This window comes from Styela clava, chromosome 8 (genome assembly GCF_964204865.1).
Source record: "Styela clava chromosome 8, kaStyClav1.hap1.2, whole genome shotgun sequence".
NCBI lineage: Eukaryota > Metazoa > Chordata > Ascidiacea > Stolidobranchia > Styelidae > Styela > Styela clava.
The window spans coordinates 20,971,903-20,985,780 of NC_135257.1; the positions used below are offsets into that span (position 1 = coordinate 20,971,903).

At 39.9% G+C, this 13,878-nt stretch overlaps 30 non-coding genes across 30 annotated transcripts; all 30 read right to left on the reverse strand.

Moving 5' to 3' along the window:
• Positions 1-370: 370 nt before the first annotated feature.
• Trnak-cuu (transfer RNA lysine (anticodon CUU)) lies at positions 371-443 on the reverse strand. The gene has a single exon. It is a non-coding gene; the product is annotated as a tRNA-Lys (tRNA).
• Positions 444-809: 366 nt separating this feature from the next.
• Positions 810-882, reverse strand: Trnar-acg (transfer RNA arginine (anticodon ACG)). Its single transcript has one exon. It is a non-coding gene; the product is annotated as a tRNA-Arg (tRNA).
• Positions 883-1,045: 163 nt separating this feature from the next.
• On the reverse strand, positions 1,046-1,118 carry Trnak-cuu (transfer RNA lysine (anticodon CUU)). The gene has a single exon. It is a non-coding gene; the product is annotated as a tRNA-Lys (tRNA).
• Positions 1,119-1,484: 366 nt separating this feature from the next.
• Positions 1,485-1,557, reverse strand: Trnar-acg (transfer RNA arginine (anticodon ACG)). The gene has a single exon. It is a non-coding gene; the product is annotated as a tRNA-Arg (tRNA).
• A 163-nt stretch (positions 1,558-1,720) lies between these two features.
• Positions 1,721-1,793, reverse strand: Trnak-cuu (transfer RNA lysine (anticodon CUU)). Its single transcript has one exon. It is a non-coding gene; the product is annotated as a tRNA-Lys (tRNA).
• A 399-nt stretch (positions 1,794-2,192) lies between these two features.
• Positions 2,193-2,265, reverse strand: Trnak-cuu (transfer RNA lysine (anticodon CUU)). The gene has a single exon. It is a non-coding gene; the product is annotated as a tRNA-Lys (tRNA).
• Positions 2,266-2,631: 366 nt separating this feature from the next.
• Positions 2,632-2,704, reverse strand: Trnar-acg (transfer RNA arginine (anticodon ACG)). The gene has a single exon. It is a non-coding gene; the product is annotated as a tRNA-Arg (tRNA).
• A 163-nt stretch (positions 2,705-2,867) lies between these two features.
• Positions 2,868-2,940, reverse strand: Trnak-cuu (transfer RNA lysine (anticodon CUU)). Its single transcript has one exon. It is a non-coding gene; the product is annotated as a tRNA-Lys (tRNA).
• A 446-nt stretch (positions 2,941-3,386) lies between these two features.
• Positions 3,387-3,459, reverse strand: Trnar-ucg (transfer RNA arginine (anticodon UCG)). Its single transcript has one exon. It is a non-coding gene; the product is annotated as a tRNA-Arg (tRNA).
• Positions 3,460-4,104: 645 nt separating this feature from the next.
• Positions 4,105-4,177, reverse strand: Trnak-cuu (transfer RNA lysine (anticodon CUU)). The gene has a single exon. It is a non-coding gene; the product is annotated as a tRNA-Lys (tRNA).
• A 368-nt stretch (positions 4,178-4,545) lies between these two features.
• On the reverse strand, positions 4,546-4,618 carry Trnar-acg (transfer RNA arginine (anticodon ACG)). The gene has a single exon. It is a non-coding gene; the product is annotated as a tRNA-Arg (tRNA).
• A 401-nt stretch (positions 4,619-5,019) lies between these two features.
• Positions 5,020-5,092, reverse strand: Trnar-ucg (transfer RNA arginine (anticodon UCG)). The gene has a single exon. It is a non-coding gene; the product is annotated as a tRNA-Arg (tRNA).
• A 163-nt stretch (positions 5,093-5,255) lies between these two features.
• Positions 5,256-5,328, reverse strand: Trnar-ccu (transfer RNA arginine (anticodon CCU)). The gene has a single exon. It is a non-coding gene; the product is annotated as a tRNA-Arg (tRNA).
• A 447-nt stretch (positions 5,329-5,775) lies between these two features.
• Positions 5,776-5,848, reverse strand: Trnar-ucg (transfer RNA arginine (anticodon UCG)). The gene has a single exon. It is a non-coding gene; the product is annotated as a tRNA-Arg (tRNA).
• A 163-nt stretch (positions 5,849-6,011) lies between these two features.
• On the reverse strand, positions 6,012-6,084 carry Trnak-cuu (transfer RNA lysine (anticodon CUU)). The gene has a single exon. It is a non-coding gene; the product is annotated as a tRNA-Lys (tRNA).
• A 448-nt stretch (positions 6,085-6,532) lies between these two features.
• On the reverse strand, positions 6,533-6,605 carry Trnar-ucg (transfer RNA arginine (anticodon UCG)). The gene has a single exon. It is a non-coding gene; the product is annotated as a tRNA-Arg (tRNA).
• Positions 6,606-6,736: 131 nt separating this feature from the next.
• On the reverse strand, positions 6,737-6,809 carry Trnaq-uug (transfer RNA glutamine (anticodon UUG)). The gene has a single exon. It is a non-coding gene; the product is annotated as a tRNA-Gln (tRNA).
• A 162-nt stretch (positions 6,810-6,971) lies between these two features.
• Trnak-cuu (transfer RNA lysine (anticodon CUU)) lies at positions 6,972-7,044 on the reverse strand. Its single transcript has one exon. It is a non-coding gene; the product is annotated as a tRNA-Lys (tRNA).
• Positions 7,045-7,490: 446 nt separating this feature from the next.
• Positions 7,491-7,563, reverse strand: Trnar-ucg (transfer RNA arginine (anticodon UCG)). Its single transcript has one exon. It is a non-coding gene; the product is annotated as a tRNA-Arg (tRNA).
• A 646-nt stretch (positions 7,564-8,209) lies between these two features.
• Trnak-cuu (transfer RNA lysine (anticodon CUU)) lies at positions 8,210-8,282 on the reverse strand. The gene has a single exon. It is a non-coding gene; the product is annotated as a tRNA-Lys (tRNA).
• A 367-nt stretch (positions 8,283-8,649) lies between these two features.
• On the reverse strand, positions 8,650-8,722 carry Trnar-acg (transfer RNA arginine (anticodon ACG)). Its single transcript has one exon. It is a non-coding gene; the product is annotated as a tRNA-Arg (tRNA).
• Positions 8,723-9,132: 410 nt separating this feature from the next.
• Positions 9,133-9,205, reverse strand: Trnar-ucg (transfer RNA arginine (anticodon UCG)). The gene has a single exon. It is a non-coding gene; the product is annotated as a tRNA-Arg (tRNA).
• A 163-nt stretch (positions 9,206-9,368) lies between these two features.
• On the reverse strand, positions 9,369-9,441 carry Trnak-cuu (transfer RNA lysine (anticodon CUU)). Its single transcript has one exon. It is a non-coding gene; the product is annotated as a tRNA-Lys (tRNA).
• Positions 9,442-10,033: 592 nt separating this feature from the next.
• Trnar-ucg (transfer RNA arginine (anticodon UCG)) lies at positions 10,034-10,106 on the reverse strand. Its single transcript has one exon. It is a non-coding gene; the product is annotated as a tRNA-Arg (tRNA).
• A 645-nt stretch (positions 10,107-10,751) lies between these two features.
• On the reverse strand, positions 10,752-10,824 carry Trnak-cuu (transfer RNA lysine (anticodon CUU)). The gene has a single exon. It is a non-coding gene; the product is annotated as a tRNA-Lys (tRNA).
• Positions 10,825-11,673: 849 nt separating this feature from the next.
• Trnar-ucu (transfer RNA arginine (anticodon UCU)) lies at positions 11,674-11,746 on the reverse strand. Its single transcript has one exon. It is a non-coding gene; the product is annotated as a tRNA-Arg (tRNA).
• A 163-nt stretch (positions 11,747-11,909) lies between these two features.
• Trnak-cuu (transfer RNA lysine (anticodon CUU)) lies at positions 11,910-11,982 on the reverse strand. The gene has a single exon. It is a non-coding gene; the product is annotated as a tRNA-Lys (tRNA).
• Positions 11,983-12,309: 327 nt separating this feature from the next.
• Trnar-acg (transfer RNA arginine (anticodon ACG)) lies at positions 12,310-12,382 on the reverse strand. Its single transcript has one exon. It is a non-coding gene; the product is annotated as a tRNA-Arg (tRNA).
• A 412-nt stretch (positions 12,383-12,794) lies between these two features.
• Positions 12,795-12,867, reverse strand: Trnar-ucg (transfer RNA arginine (anticodon UCG)). Its single transcript has one exon. It is a non-coding gene; the product is annotated as a tRNA-Arg (tRNA).
• A 646-nt stretch (positions 12,868-13,513) lies between these two features.
• Positions 13,514-13,586, reverse strand: Trnak-cuu (transfer RNA lysine (anticodon CUU)). Its single transcript has one exon. It is a non-coding gene; the product is annotated as a tRNA-Lys (tRNA).
• Between the last annotated feature and the right edge of the window lie 292 nt (positions 13,587-13,878).

Genomic DNA, 13,878 nt, shown 5'->3' on the forward strand with positions numbered 1-13,878 from the left:
GATCACGGTTTGATTCATTTCAACGGATCGCCATCATTCAATGAGGGAGAAACTTGTCAAAGTGGGTTAAAAAAAGGTTCTACAAGAATTAAAGTCGTTCTGACTAAAATGAATATACCAGACAATTTTAAATAAGCGCGCCAGGACTCGTGTGCGTGGAATCTTCTTATCCGAAGTCAGCCGCGTTATCCATTGCGCCACGCGCCCGTCTACTAAATGGAAAAAAGTTATTCTGAAGAAACAGTTTGAGTGTACAAATAAAAGGATCTTTAGAACGGAGTACACGGACTATGGAAATGACTTAATTAGACTTTTAACTTACCAAACTCACATATCTATAGACAGTTTGCATTTCAAAAAATCTGTCGAACGCCCAACGTGGGACTCGAACCCACGGCCGTTGGATTAAGAGTCCAACGCTCTACCGACTGAGCTAGCCGGGCGACGAGTCTGAATTCTTACAACGGATCATTTGATCACGGTTTGATTCATTTCAACGGATCGCCATCATTCAATGAGGGAGAAACTTGTCAAAGTGGGTTAAAAAAGGTTCTACAAGAATTAAAGTCGTTCTGACTAAAATGAATATACCAGACAACTTTAAATAAGCGCGCCAGGACTCGTGCGTGGAATCTTCCTATCCGAAGTCAGCCGCGTTATCCACTGCGCCACGCGCTCGTCTACCAAACGAAAATGCTATTATGAAGAAACAATTCGAGTGTAAGATAGAAAAGATAGAAGATCGTAGTTTTGTTGACAAATAAAACACAAGACTTTGAGCACTTATAAAACAATTTGTAAAATATATGCGAGCACGCCAGGATTCGAACCTGGAATCTTCTGATCCGTAGTCAGACGCGTTATCCATTGCGCCACGCGCCCGTCTACTAAATGGAAAAAAGTTATTCTGAAGAAACAGTTTGAGTGTACAAATAAAAGGATCTTTAGAACGGAGTACACGGACTATGGAAATGACTTAATTAGACTTTTAACTTACCAAACTCACATATCTATAGACAGTTTGCATTTCAAAAAATCTGTCGAACGCCCAACGTGGGACTCGAACCCACGGCCGTTGGATTAAGAGTCCAACGCTCTACCGACTGAGCTAGCCGGGCGACGAGTCTGAATTCTTACAACGGATCATTTGATCACGGTTTGATTCATTTCAACGGATCGCCATCATACAATGAGGGAGAAACTTGTCAAAGTGGGTTAAAAAAGGTTCTACAAGAATTAAAGTCGTTCTGACTAAAATGAATATACCAGACAACTTTAAATAAGCGCGCCAGGACTCGTGCGTGGAATCTTCCTATCCGAAGTCAGCCGCGTTATCCACTGCGCCACGCGCTCGTCTACCAAACGAAAATGCTATTATGAAGAAACAATTCGAGTGTAAGATAGAAAAGATAGAAGATCGTAGTTTTGTTGACAAATAAAACACAAGACTTTGAGCACTTATAAAACAATTTGTAAAATATATGCGAGCACGCCAGGATTCGAACCTGGAATCTTCTGATCCGTAGTCAGACGCGTTATCCATTGCGCCACGCGCCCGTCTACTAAATGGAAAAAAGTTATTCTGAAGAAACAGTTTGAGTGTACAAATAAAAGGATCTTTAGAACGGAGTACACGGACTATGGAAATGACTTAATTAGACTTTTAACTTACCAAACTCACATATCTATAGACAGTTTGCATTTCAAAAAATCTGTCGAACGCCCAACGTGGGGCTCGAACCCACGACCGTTGGATTAAGAGTCCAACGCTCTACCGACTGAGCTAGCCGGGCGACGAGTCTGAATTCTTACAACGGATCATTTGATCACGGTTTGATTCATTTCAACGGATCGCCATCATTCAATGAGGGAGAAACTTGTCAAAGTGGGTTAAAAAAAGGTTCTACAAGAATTAAAGTCGTTCTGACTAAAATGAATATACCAGACAATTTTAAATAAGCGCGCCAGGACTCGTGCGTGGAATCTTCTTATCCGAAGTCAGCCGCGTTATCCATTGCGCCACGCGCCCGTCTACTAAATGGAAAAAAGTTATTCTGAAGAAACAGTTTGAGTGTACAAATAAAAGGATCTTTAGAACGGAGTACACGGACTATGGAAATGACTTAATTAGACTTTTAACTTACCAAACTCACATATCTATAGACAGTTTGCATTTCAAAAAATCTGTCGAACGCCCAACGTGGGACTCGAACCCACGGCCGTTGGATTAAGAGTCCAACGCTCTACCGACTGAGCTAGCCGGGCAACGAGTCTGAATTCTTACAACGGATCATTTGATCACGGTTTGATTCATTTCAACGGATCGCCATCATTCAATGAGGGAGAAACTTGTCAAAGTGGGTTAAAAAAGGTTCTACAAGAATTAAAGTCGTTCTGACTAAAATGAATATACCAGACAACTTTAAATAAGCGCGCCAGGACTCGTGCGTGGAATCTTCCTATCCGAAGTCAGCCGCGTTATCCACTGCGCCACGCGCTCGTCTACCAAACGAAAATGCTATTATGAAGAAACAATTCGAGTGTAAGATAGAAAAGATAGAAGATCGTAGTTTTGTTGACAAATAAAACACAAGACTTTGAGCACTTATAAAACAATTTGTAAAATATATGCGAGCACGCCAGGATTCGAACCTGGAATCTTCTGATCCGTAGTCAGACGCGTTATCCATTGCGCCACGCGCCCGTCTACTAAATGGAAAAAAGTTATTCTGAAGAAACAGTTTGAGTGTACAAATAAAAGGATCTTTAGAACGGAGTACACGGACTATGGAAATGACTTAATTAGACTTTTAACTTACCAAACTCACATATCTATAGACAGTTTGCATTTCAAAAAATCTGTCGAACGCCCAACGTGGGACTCGAACCCACGACCGTTGGATTAAGAGTCCAACGCTCTACCGACTGAGCTAGCCGGGCGACGAGTCTGAATTCTTACAACGGATCATTTGATCACGGTTTGATTCATTTCAACGGATCGCCATCATTCAATGAGAGAGAAACTTGTCAAAGTGGGTTAAAAAAAGGTTCTACAAGAATTAAAGTCGTTCTGACTAAAATGAATATACCAGACAATTTTAAATAAGCGCGCCAGGACTCGTGCGTGGAATCTTCTTATCCGAAGTCAGCCGCGTTATCCACTGCGCCACGCGCTCGTCTACCAAACGAAAATGCTATTATGAAGAAACAATTCGAGTGTAAGATAGAAAAGATAGAAGATCGTAGTTTTGTTGACAAATAAAACACAAGACTTTGAGAACGGATCGCCTTCATTTAATAAAAAAGAAACATGCCAATGTCATTTGAAAAAAGGTGCAAGAATTTAAGTTGATCTGTCTAAAACTAATACACCAGACAATTTTGAACGAGCGCGCCAGGACTCGAACCTGGAATCTTCTGATCCGAAGTCAGACGCGTTATCCATTGCGCCACGCGCCCGTCTACAAAATGGAGAAAAGCTATTCCGAAGAAACAGTTTGAGTGTACAAATAAAATGATCTTGAGAACCTAGTACACGAAATACGGAAATGTATTAATCAGTCTTTTAACTGACCAAATTCCCAGCATTGTTACGAGGTTAGAAAAACGATGAAGCAATATTTTCACAAAAAATACATTACAAGAGATAGAAGTTTTAGATTTGTTTGACACAGACAAAAGATAGAATGACTTCGAGGGTTGAATTAAGTTTCTAACAATATACCGACAGAGCTAGCAGGGCAACGGCTTTGATTCTTTTCAACGGATCGCCTTCATTTAATAAAGAAGAAACATGCCAATGTCGTTTGAAAAAAGATGCAAGAATTTAAGTCGATCTGTCTAAAACTAATACACCAGACAATTTGAACGAGCGGGCCAGGACTCGAACCTGGAATCTTCTGATTCGAAGACAGACGCGTTATCCATTGCGCCACGCGCCCGTCTACCAAATGGAAAAAAGTTATTCTGAAGAAACAGTTTGAGTGTACAAATAAAAGGATCTTTAGAACGGAGTACACGGACTATGGAAATGACTTAATTAGACTTTTAACTTACCAAACTCACATATCTATAGACAGTTTGCATTTCAAAAAACCTGTCGAACGCCCAACGTGGGGCTCGAACCCACGACCGTTGGATTAAGAGTCCAACGCTCTACCGACCGAGCTAGCCGGGCGACGAGTCTGATTTCTTACAACGGATCATTTGATCACGGTTTGATTCATTTCAACGGATCGCCATCATTCAATGAGGGAGAAACTTGTCAAAGTGGTTGAAAAAAGGTGCTACAAGAATTAAAGTCGTTCTGACTAAAATGAATACACCAGACAATTTTAAATAAGCACGCCAGGATTCGAGAGCGTGGAATCTTCTTATCCGAAGTCAGCCGCGTTATCCACTGCGCCACGCGCCCGTCTACCAAACGAAAAAGGTATTATGAAGAAACAATTCGAGTGTAAGATAGAAAAGATAGAAGATCGTAGTTTTGTTGACAAATAAAACACAAGACTTTGAGCACTTATAAAACAATTTGTAAAATATATGCGAGCACGCCAGGATTCGAACCTGGAATCTTCTGATCCGTAGTCAGACGCGTTATCCATTGCGCCACGCGCCCGTCTACCAAATGGAAAAAAGTTATTCTGAAGAAACAGTTTGAGTGTACAACCGACTGAGCTAGTACACGAAATACGGAAATGTATTAATCAGTCTTTTAACTGACCAAATTCCCAGCATTGTTACGAGGTTAGAAAAACGATAAAGCAATATTTTCAGAAAAAAATACATTACAAGAGATAGAAGTTTTAGATTTGTTTGACAAAGACAAAGGATAGAATGACTTCGAGGGTTGGATTAAGTGTCTAACAATATACCGACAGAGCTAGCCGGGCAACGGGTTTGATTCTTTTCAACGGATCGCCTTCATTTAATAAAGAAGAAACATGCCAATGTCGTTTGAAAAAAGATGCAAGAATTTAAGTCGATCTGTCTAAAATTAATACACCAGACAATTTTAAACGAGCGCGCCAGGACTCGAACCTGGAATCTTCTGATCCGAAGTCAGACGCGTTAGCCATTGCGCCACGCGCCCGTCTACCAAATGGAAAAAAGTTATTCTGAAGAAACAGTTTGAGTGTACAAATAAAAGGATCTTTAGAACGGAGTACACGGACTATGGAAATGACCTAATTAGACTTTTAACTTACCAAACTCACATATCTATAGGCAGTTTGCATTTCAAAAAACCTGTCGAACGCCCAACGTGGGGCTCGAACCCACGACCGTTGGAATAGGAGTCCAACGCTCTACCGACTGAGCTAGCCGGGCGACGAGTCTGATTTCTTACAACGGATCATTTGATCACGGTTTGATTCATTTCAACGGATCGCCATCATTCAATGAGGGAGAAACTTGTCAAAGTGGGTTGAAAAAAGGTTCTACAAGAATTAAAGTCGTTCTGACTAAAATGAATATACCAGACAATTTTAAAAAAAGCGCGCCAGGACTCGTGCGTGGAATCTTCTTATCCGAAGTCAGCCGCGTTATCCAGTGCGCCACGCGCTCGTCTACCAAACGAAAATGCTATTATGAAGAAACAATTCGAGTGTAAGATAGAAAAGATAGAAGATCGTAGTTTTGTTGACAAATAAAACACAAGACTTTAAGAACGGATCGCCTTCATTTAATAAAAAAGAAACATGCCAATGTCATTTGAAATAAGGTGCAAGAATTTAAGTTGATCTGTCTAAAACTGATACACCAGACAATTTTGAAAGAGCGCGCCAGGACTCGAACCTGAAATCTTCTGATCCGAAGTCAGACGCGTTATCCATTGCGCCACGCGCCCGTCTACCAAATGGAAAAAAGTTATTCTGAAGAAACAGTTTGAGTGTACAAATAAAAGGATCTTTAGAACGGAGTACACGGACTATGGAAATGACTTAATTAGACTTTTAACTTACCAAACTCACATATCTATAGACAGTTTGCATTTCAAAAAACCTGTCGAACGCCCAACGTGGTGCTCGAACCCACGACCGTTGGATTAAGAGTCCAACGCTCTACCGACTGAGCTAGCCGGGCGACGAGTCTGATTTCTTACAACTGATCATTTGATCACGGTTTGAATCTTTTCAACGGATCGCCATCATTCAATGAGGGAGAAACTTGTCAAAGTGGGTTGAAAAAAGGTGCTACAAGAATTAAAGTCGTTCTGACTAAAATGAATATACCAGACAATTTTAAATAAGCATGCCAGGACTCGAGAGCGTGGAATCTTCTTATCCGAAGTCAGCCGCGTTATCCACTGCGCCACGCGCCCGTCTACCAAACGAAAAAGGTATTATGAAGAAACAATTCGAGTGTAAGATAGAAAAGATAGAAGATCGTAGTTTTGTTGACAAATAAAACACAAGACTTTGAGAACGGATCGCCTTCATTTAATAAAAAAGAAACATGCCAATGTCATTTGAAAAAAGGTGCAAGAATTTAAGTTGATCTGTCTAAAACTAATACACCAGACAATTTTGAACGAGCGCGCCAGGACTCGAACCTGGAATCTTCTGATCCGAAGTCAGACGCGTTATCCACTGCGCCACGCGCCCGTCTACCAAACAAAAAAGCTATTATGAAGAAACAATTCGAGTGTAAGATATAAAAGATAGAAGATCGTAGTTTTGTTGACAAATAAAACACAAGACTTTGAGAACTTATAAAACAATTTGTAAAATATATGCGAGCACGCCAGGATTCGAACCTGGAATCTTCTGATCCAAAGTCAGACGCGTTATCCATTGCGCCACGCGCCCGTCTACCAACGGAAAAAAGTTATTCTGAAGAAACAGTTTGAGTGTACAAATAAAAGGATCTTTAGAACGGAGTACACGGACTATGGAAATGACTTAATTAAACTTTTAACTTACCAAACTCACATATCTATAGACAGTTTGCATTTCAAAAATTCTGTCGAACGCCCAACGTGGGGCTCGAACCCACGACCGTTGGATTAAGAGTCCAACGCTCTACCGACTGAGCCAGCCGGGGGACGAGTCTGATCTCTTACAACGGATCATTTGGTCACGGTTTGATTCATTTCAACGGGTCGCCATCATTCAATGAGGGAGAAACTTGTCAAAGTGGGTTGAAAAAAGGTTCTACAAGAATTAAAGTCGTTCTTACTAAAATGAATATACCAGACAATTTTAAATAAGCGCGCCAGGACTCGTGCGTGGAATCTTCTTATCCGAAGTCAGCCGCGTTATCCACTGCGCCACGCACTCGTCTACCAAACGAAAATGCTATTATGAAAAAACAATTCGAATGTAAGATAGAAAAGATAGAAGATCGTAGTTTTGTTGACAAATAAAACACAAGACTTTGAGAACGGATCGCCTTCATTTTATAAAGAAGAAACATGCCAATGTCATTTGAAAAAAGGTGCAAGAATTTAAGTTTATCTGTCTAAAACTAATACACCAGACAATTTTGAACGAGCGCGCCAGGACTCGAACCTGGAATCTTCTGATCCGAAGTCAGACGCGTTATCCATTGCGCCACGCGCCCGTCTACAAAGTGGAAAAAAGCTATCCCGAATAAACAGTTTGAGTGTACAAATAAAATGATCTTGAGAACCTAGTACACGAAATACGGAAATGTATTAATCAGTCTTTTAACTGACCAAATTCCCAGCATTGTTACGAGGTTAGAAAAACGATGAAGCAATATTTTCAAAAAAAATACATTACAAGAGATAGAAGTTTTAGATTTGTTTGACACAGACAAAGGATAGAATGACTTCGAGGGTTGGATTAAGTTTCTAACAATATACCGACAGAGCTAGCAGGGCCACGGGTTTGATTCTTTTTAACGGATCGCCTTCATTTAATAAAGAAGAAACATGCCAATGTCGTTTGAAAAAAGGTGCAAGAATTTAAGTCGATCTGTCTAAAACTAATACACCAGACAATTTCGAACGAGCGCGCTAGGACTCCAACCTGGAATCTTCTGATCCGAAGTCAGACGCGTTATCCATTGCGCCACGCGCCCGTCTACCAAATTAAAAAAAAAAATTAACAAGAAACAGTTTGAGTGTACAAATAAAAGGATCTTTAGAACGGAGTACACGGACTATGGAAATGACTTAATTAGACTTTTAACTTACCAAACTCACATATCTATAGACAGTTTGCATTTCAAAAAACCTGTCGAACGCCCAACGTGGGGATCGAACCCACGACCGTTGGATTAAGAGTCCAACGCTCTACCGACTGAGCTAGCCGGGCGACGAGTCTGATTTCTTACAACGGATCATTTGATCACGGTTTGATTCATTTCAACGGATCGCCTTCATTCAATGAGGGCGATACTAGTCAAAATGTGTTGAAAATAGGTGCTACAAGAATTAAAGTCGTTCTGACTAAAGCGAATATACCAGACAATTTTAAATAAGCACGCCAGGACTCGAGCGTGGAATCTATTTATCCGAAGTCAGCCCCGTTATCCACTGCGCCACGCGCCCGTGCACCAAACGAAAAAGCTATTATGAAGAAACAATTCGAGTGTAAGAAAGAAAAGATAGAAGATCGTAGTTTTGTTGACAAATAAAACACAAGACTTTGAGAACTTATAAAACAATTTGTAAAATATACGCGAGCACGCCAGGATTCGAACCTGGAATCTTCTGATCCGTAGTCAGACGCGTTATCTATTGCGCCACGCGCCCGTCTACTAAGTGGAAAAAAGTTATTCTGAAGAAACAGTTTGAGTGTACAAATAAAAGGATGTTTAGAACCGAGTACACGAAATATGGAAATGAATTAATTAGACTTTTAACTGACCAAATTCCCAGCATTGTTTCGAGGTTAGAAAAACGATAAAGCAATATATTCTTAAAAAATATATTACAAGACATAGAAGTTTTAGATTTGTTTGATAAAGACAAAGGATAGAATGACTTCGAGGGTTGGATTAAGTGTCTAACAATATACCGACAGAGCTAGCCGGGCAACGGGTTTGATTCTTTTCAACGTATCGTCTTCATTTAATAAAGAAGAAACATGCCAATGTCGTTTGAAAAAAGATGCAAGAATTTAAGTCGATCTGTCTAAAATTAATACACCAGACAATTTTGAACGAGCGCGCCAGGACTCAAACCTGGAATCTTCTGATCCGAAGTCAGACGCGTTATCCATTGCGCCACGCGCCCGTTTACCAAATGGAAAAAAGTTATTCTGAAGAAACAGCTTGAGTGTACAAATAAAAGGATCTTTAGAACCGAGTACACGAACTATGGAAATGAGTTAATTAGACTTTTAACTCACCAAACTCACATATCTATAGACAGTTTGCATTTCAAAAAATCTGTCAAACGCCCAACGTGGGGCTCGAACCCACGACCGTTGGATTAAGAGTCCAACGCTCTACCGACTTAGCTAGCCGGGCGACGAGTCTGATTTCTTACAACAAATCATTTCATCATGGTTTGATTCATTTCAACGGATCGCCTTCATTCAATGAGGTAGAAACTTGTCAAAGTGGGTTGAAAAAAGGTTCTACAAGAATTAAAGTCGTTCTGACTAAAATGAATATACCAGACAATTTTAAATAAGCACGCCAGGACTCGAGCGTGGAATCTTATTATCCGAAGTCAGCCGCGTTATCCACTGCGCCACGCGCCCGTCTACCAAACGAAAAAGCTATTATGAAGAAACAATTCGAGTGTAAGATATAAAAGATAGAAGATAGTAGTTTTGTTGACAAATAAAACACAAGACTTTGAGAACTTATAAAACAATTTGTAAAATATATGCGAGCACGCCAGGATTCGAACCTTGAATATTCGGGTTCGAGAATGACTTTGAGGGTTGGATTAAGTGTCCAACAATATACCGACAGAGCTAGCCGGGCAATAGGTTTGATTCTTTTCAACGGATCGCCTTCATTTAATAAAGAAGAAACATGCCAATGTCGTTTGAAAAAAGGTGCAAGAATTTAAGTCGATCTGTCTAAAACTAATAAACCAGACAATTTTGAACGAGCGCGCCAGGACTCGAACCTGGAATCTTCTGACCCGAAGTCAGACGCGTTATCCACTGCGCCACGCGCCCGTCTACAAAATGGAAAAAAGCTATTCCGAAGAAACAGTTTGAGTGTACAAATAAAATGATCTTGAGAACCTAGTACACGAAATACGGAAATGTATTAATCAGTCTTTTAACTGACCAAATTCCCAGAATTGTTACGAGGTTAGAAAAACGATGAAGCAATATTTTCACAAAAATACATTACAAGAGATAGAAGTTTTAGATTCGTTTGACAAAGACAAAGGATAGAATGACTTCGAGGGTTGGATTAAGTTTCTAACAATATACCGACAGAGCTAGCTGGGCAACGGGTTTGATTCTTTTCAACGGATCGCCTTCATTTAATAAAGAAGAAACATGCCAATGTCGTTTGAAAAAAGATGCAAGAATTTAAGTCGATCTGTCTAAAATTGATACACCAGACAATTTTGAACGAGCGCGCCAGGACTCAAACCTGGAATCTTCTGATCCGAAGACAGACGCGTTATCCATTGCGCCACGCGCCCGTCTACCAAATGGAAAAAAGTTATTCTGAAGAAACAGTTTGAGTGTACAAATAAAAGGATATTTAGAACCGAGTACACGAACAATGAAAATGAGTTAATTAGACTTTTAAATTACCAAACTCACATATCTATAGACAGTTTGCATTTCAAAAAATCTGTCGAATGCCCAACGTGGGGCTCGAACCCACGACCGTTGGATTAAGAGTCCAACGCACTACCGACTGAGCTAGCCGGGCGACCAGTCTCAATTCTTACAACGGATCATTTGATCACGGTTTGATTCATTTCAACGGATCGCATTCATTCAATGAGGGAGAAACTTGTCAAAGTTGGTTGAAAAAAGGTTCTACAAGAATTAAAGTCGTTTTGACTAAAATGATTATACCAGACAATTTTAAATAAGCGCGCCAGGACTCGAGCGTGGAATATTCTTATCCGAACTCAGCCGCTTTATCCACTGCGCCACGCGCCCGTCTACCAAACGAAAAAGCTATTATGAAGAAACAGTTCGAGTGTAAGATAGAAAAGATAGAAGATCGTAGTTTTGCTGACAAATAAAACACTAGACTTTGAGAACTTATAAAACAATTTGTAAAATATATGCGAGCACGCCAGGATTCAAACCTGGAATCTTCTGATCCGTAGTCAGACGCGTTATCCATTGCGCCACGCTCCCGTCTACTAAGTGGGAAAAAGGTATTCTGAAGAAACAGTTTGAATGTACAAATAAAAGGATATTTAGAACCGAGTACACGAAATATGGAAATGAATTAATTAGACTTTTAACTGACCAAATTCCCAGCATTGTTTCGAGGTTAGAAAAACGATAAAGCAATATATTTTTAAAAAATACATTACAAGAGATAGAAGTTTTAGATTTGTTTGATAAAGACAAAAGATAGAATGACTTTGAGGGTTGGATTAAGTGTCAACAATATACCGACAGAGCTAGCCAGGCAATAGGTTTGATTCTTTTCAACGGATCGCCTTTATTTAATAAAGAAGAAACATGTCAATGTCGTTTGAAAAAAGGTGCAAGAATTGAAGTCGATCTGTCTAAAGTTGATACACCAGACAATTATGAACGAGCGCGCCAGGACTCGAACCTGGAATCTTCTGATCAGAAGTCAGACGCGTTATCCATTGCGCCACGCGCCCGTCTACTAAATGGAAAAAAGTTATTCTGAAGAAACAGTTTGAGTGTACAAATAAAAGGATCTTTAGAACGGAGTACATTGACTATGGAAATGACTTAATTAGACTTTTAACTTACCAAACTCACATATCTATAGACAGTTTGCATTTCAAAAATTCTGTCGAACGCCCAACGTGGGGCTCGAACCCACGACCGTTGGATTAAGAGTCCAACGCTCTACCGACTGAGCTAGCCGGGGGACGAGTCTGATTTCTTACAACGGATCATTTGATCACGGTTTGATTCATTTCAACGGATCTACAACGGTGCTACAAGAATTAAAGTCGTTCTGACTCAAACGAATATACAAGACAATTTTAAATAAGCACGCCAGGACTCGAGCGTGGAATCTTTTTATCCGAAGTCAGCCGCGTTATCCACTGCGCCACGCGCCAGTCTACCAAACGAAAAAGCTATTATGGAGAAACAATTCGAGTGTAAGATAGAAAAGATAGAAGATCGTAGTTTTGTTGACAAATAAAACACAAAACTTTGAGAACTTATAAAACAATTTGTAAAATATATGCGAGCACGCCAGGATTTGAACCTGGAATCTTCTGATCCGTAGTCAGACGCGTTATCCCTTGCGACACGCGCCCGTCTACTAAGTGAAAACAGTTATTCTGAAGAAACAGTTTGAGTGTACAAATAAAAGGATCTTTAGAACCGAGTACACGAAATTGGGAAATGAATTAATTAGACTTTTAACTGACCAAATTCACAGCATTGTTTCGATGTTAGAAAAACGATAAAGCATTATATTCTTAAAAAATATATTACAAGAGATAGAAGTTTTAGATTTGTTTGATAAAGACAAAAGATAGAATGACTTTGAGGGTGGTTGGATTAAGTGTCCAACAATATACCGACAGAGCTAGCCGGGCAATAGGTTTGATTCTTTTCAACGGATCGCCTTAATTTGATAAAGAAGAAACATGCCAATGTCGTTTGAAAAAAGATGCAAGAATTTAAGTCGATCTGTCTAAAACTAATACACCAGACAATTTTGAACGAGCGCGCCAGGACTCCAACCTGGAATCTTCTGATCCGAAGTCAGACGCGTTATCCATTGCGCCACGCGCCCGTCTACCAAATTGAAAAAAGCTATTCCCAAGAAACAGTTTGAGTGTACAAATAAAATGATCTTTAGAACCTAGTTCACGAAATACGGAAATGTATTAATCAGTCTTTTAACTGACCAAATTCCCAACATTGTTACGAGGTTAGAAAAACGATGAAGCAATATTTTCACAAAAAATACATTACAAGAGATAGAAGTTTTAAATTTGTTTGACAAAGACAAAGGATAGAATGACTTCGAGGGTTGGATTAAGTGTCTAACAATATACCGACAGAGCTAGCCGGGCAACGAGTTTGATTCTTTCCAACCTATCGTCTTCATTTACTAAAGAAGAAACATGCCAATGTCGTTTGAAAAAAGATTCAAGAATTTAAGTCGATCTGTCTAAAATTAATACACCAGACAATTTTGAACGAGCGCGCCAGGACTCGAACCTGGAATCTTCAGATCCGAAGTCAGACGCGTTATACATTGCGCCACGCGCCCGTTTACAAAATGGAAAAAAGTTATTCTGAAGAAACAGTTTGAGTGTACAAATAAAAGGATCTTTAGAACCGAGTACACGAACTATGGAAATGAGTTAATTAGACTTTTAACTTACCAAACTCACATATCTATAGACAGTTTGCGTTTAAAAAAATCTGTCGAACACCCAACGTGGGGCTCGAACCCACTACCGTTGGATTAAGAGTCCAACGCTCAACCGACTTAGCTAGCCGGGCGACGAGTCTAATTTTTACAACGGATCATTTGATCACGGTTTGATTCATTTCAACGGATCGCCTTCCTTTAATGAGGGAGAAACTTGTCAAAGTGGGTTGAAAAAAGGTTCTACAAGAATTAAAGTCGTTCTGACTAAAATGAATATACCAGACAATTTTAAATAAGCACGCCAGGAATCGAGAGCGTGGAATCTTCTTATCCGAAGTCAGCCGCGTTATCCACTGCGCCACGCGCCCGTCTACCAAGCGAAAAAGCTATTATGAAGAAACAATTCGAGTGTAAGATAGAAAA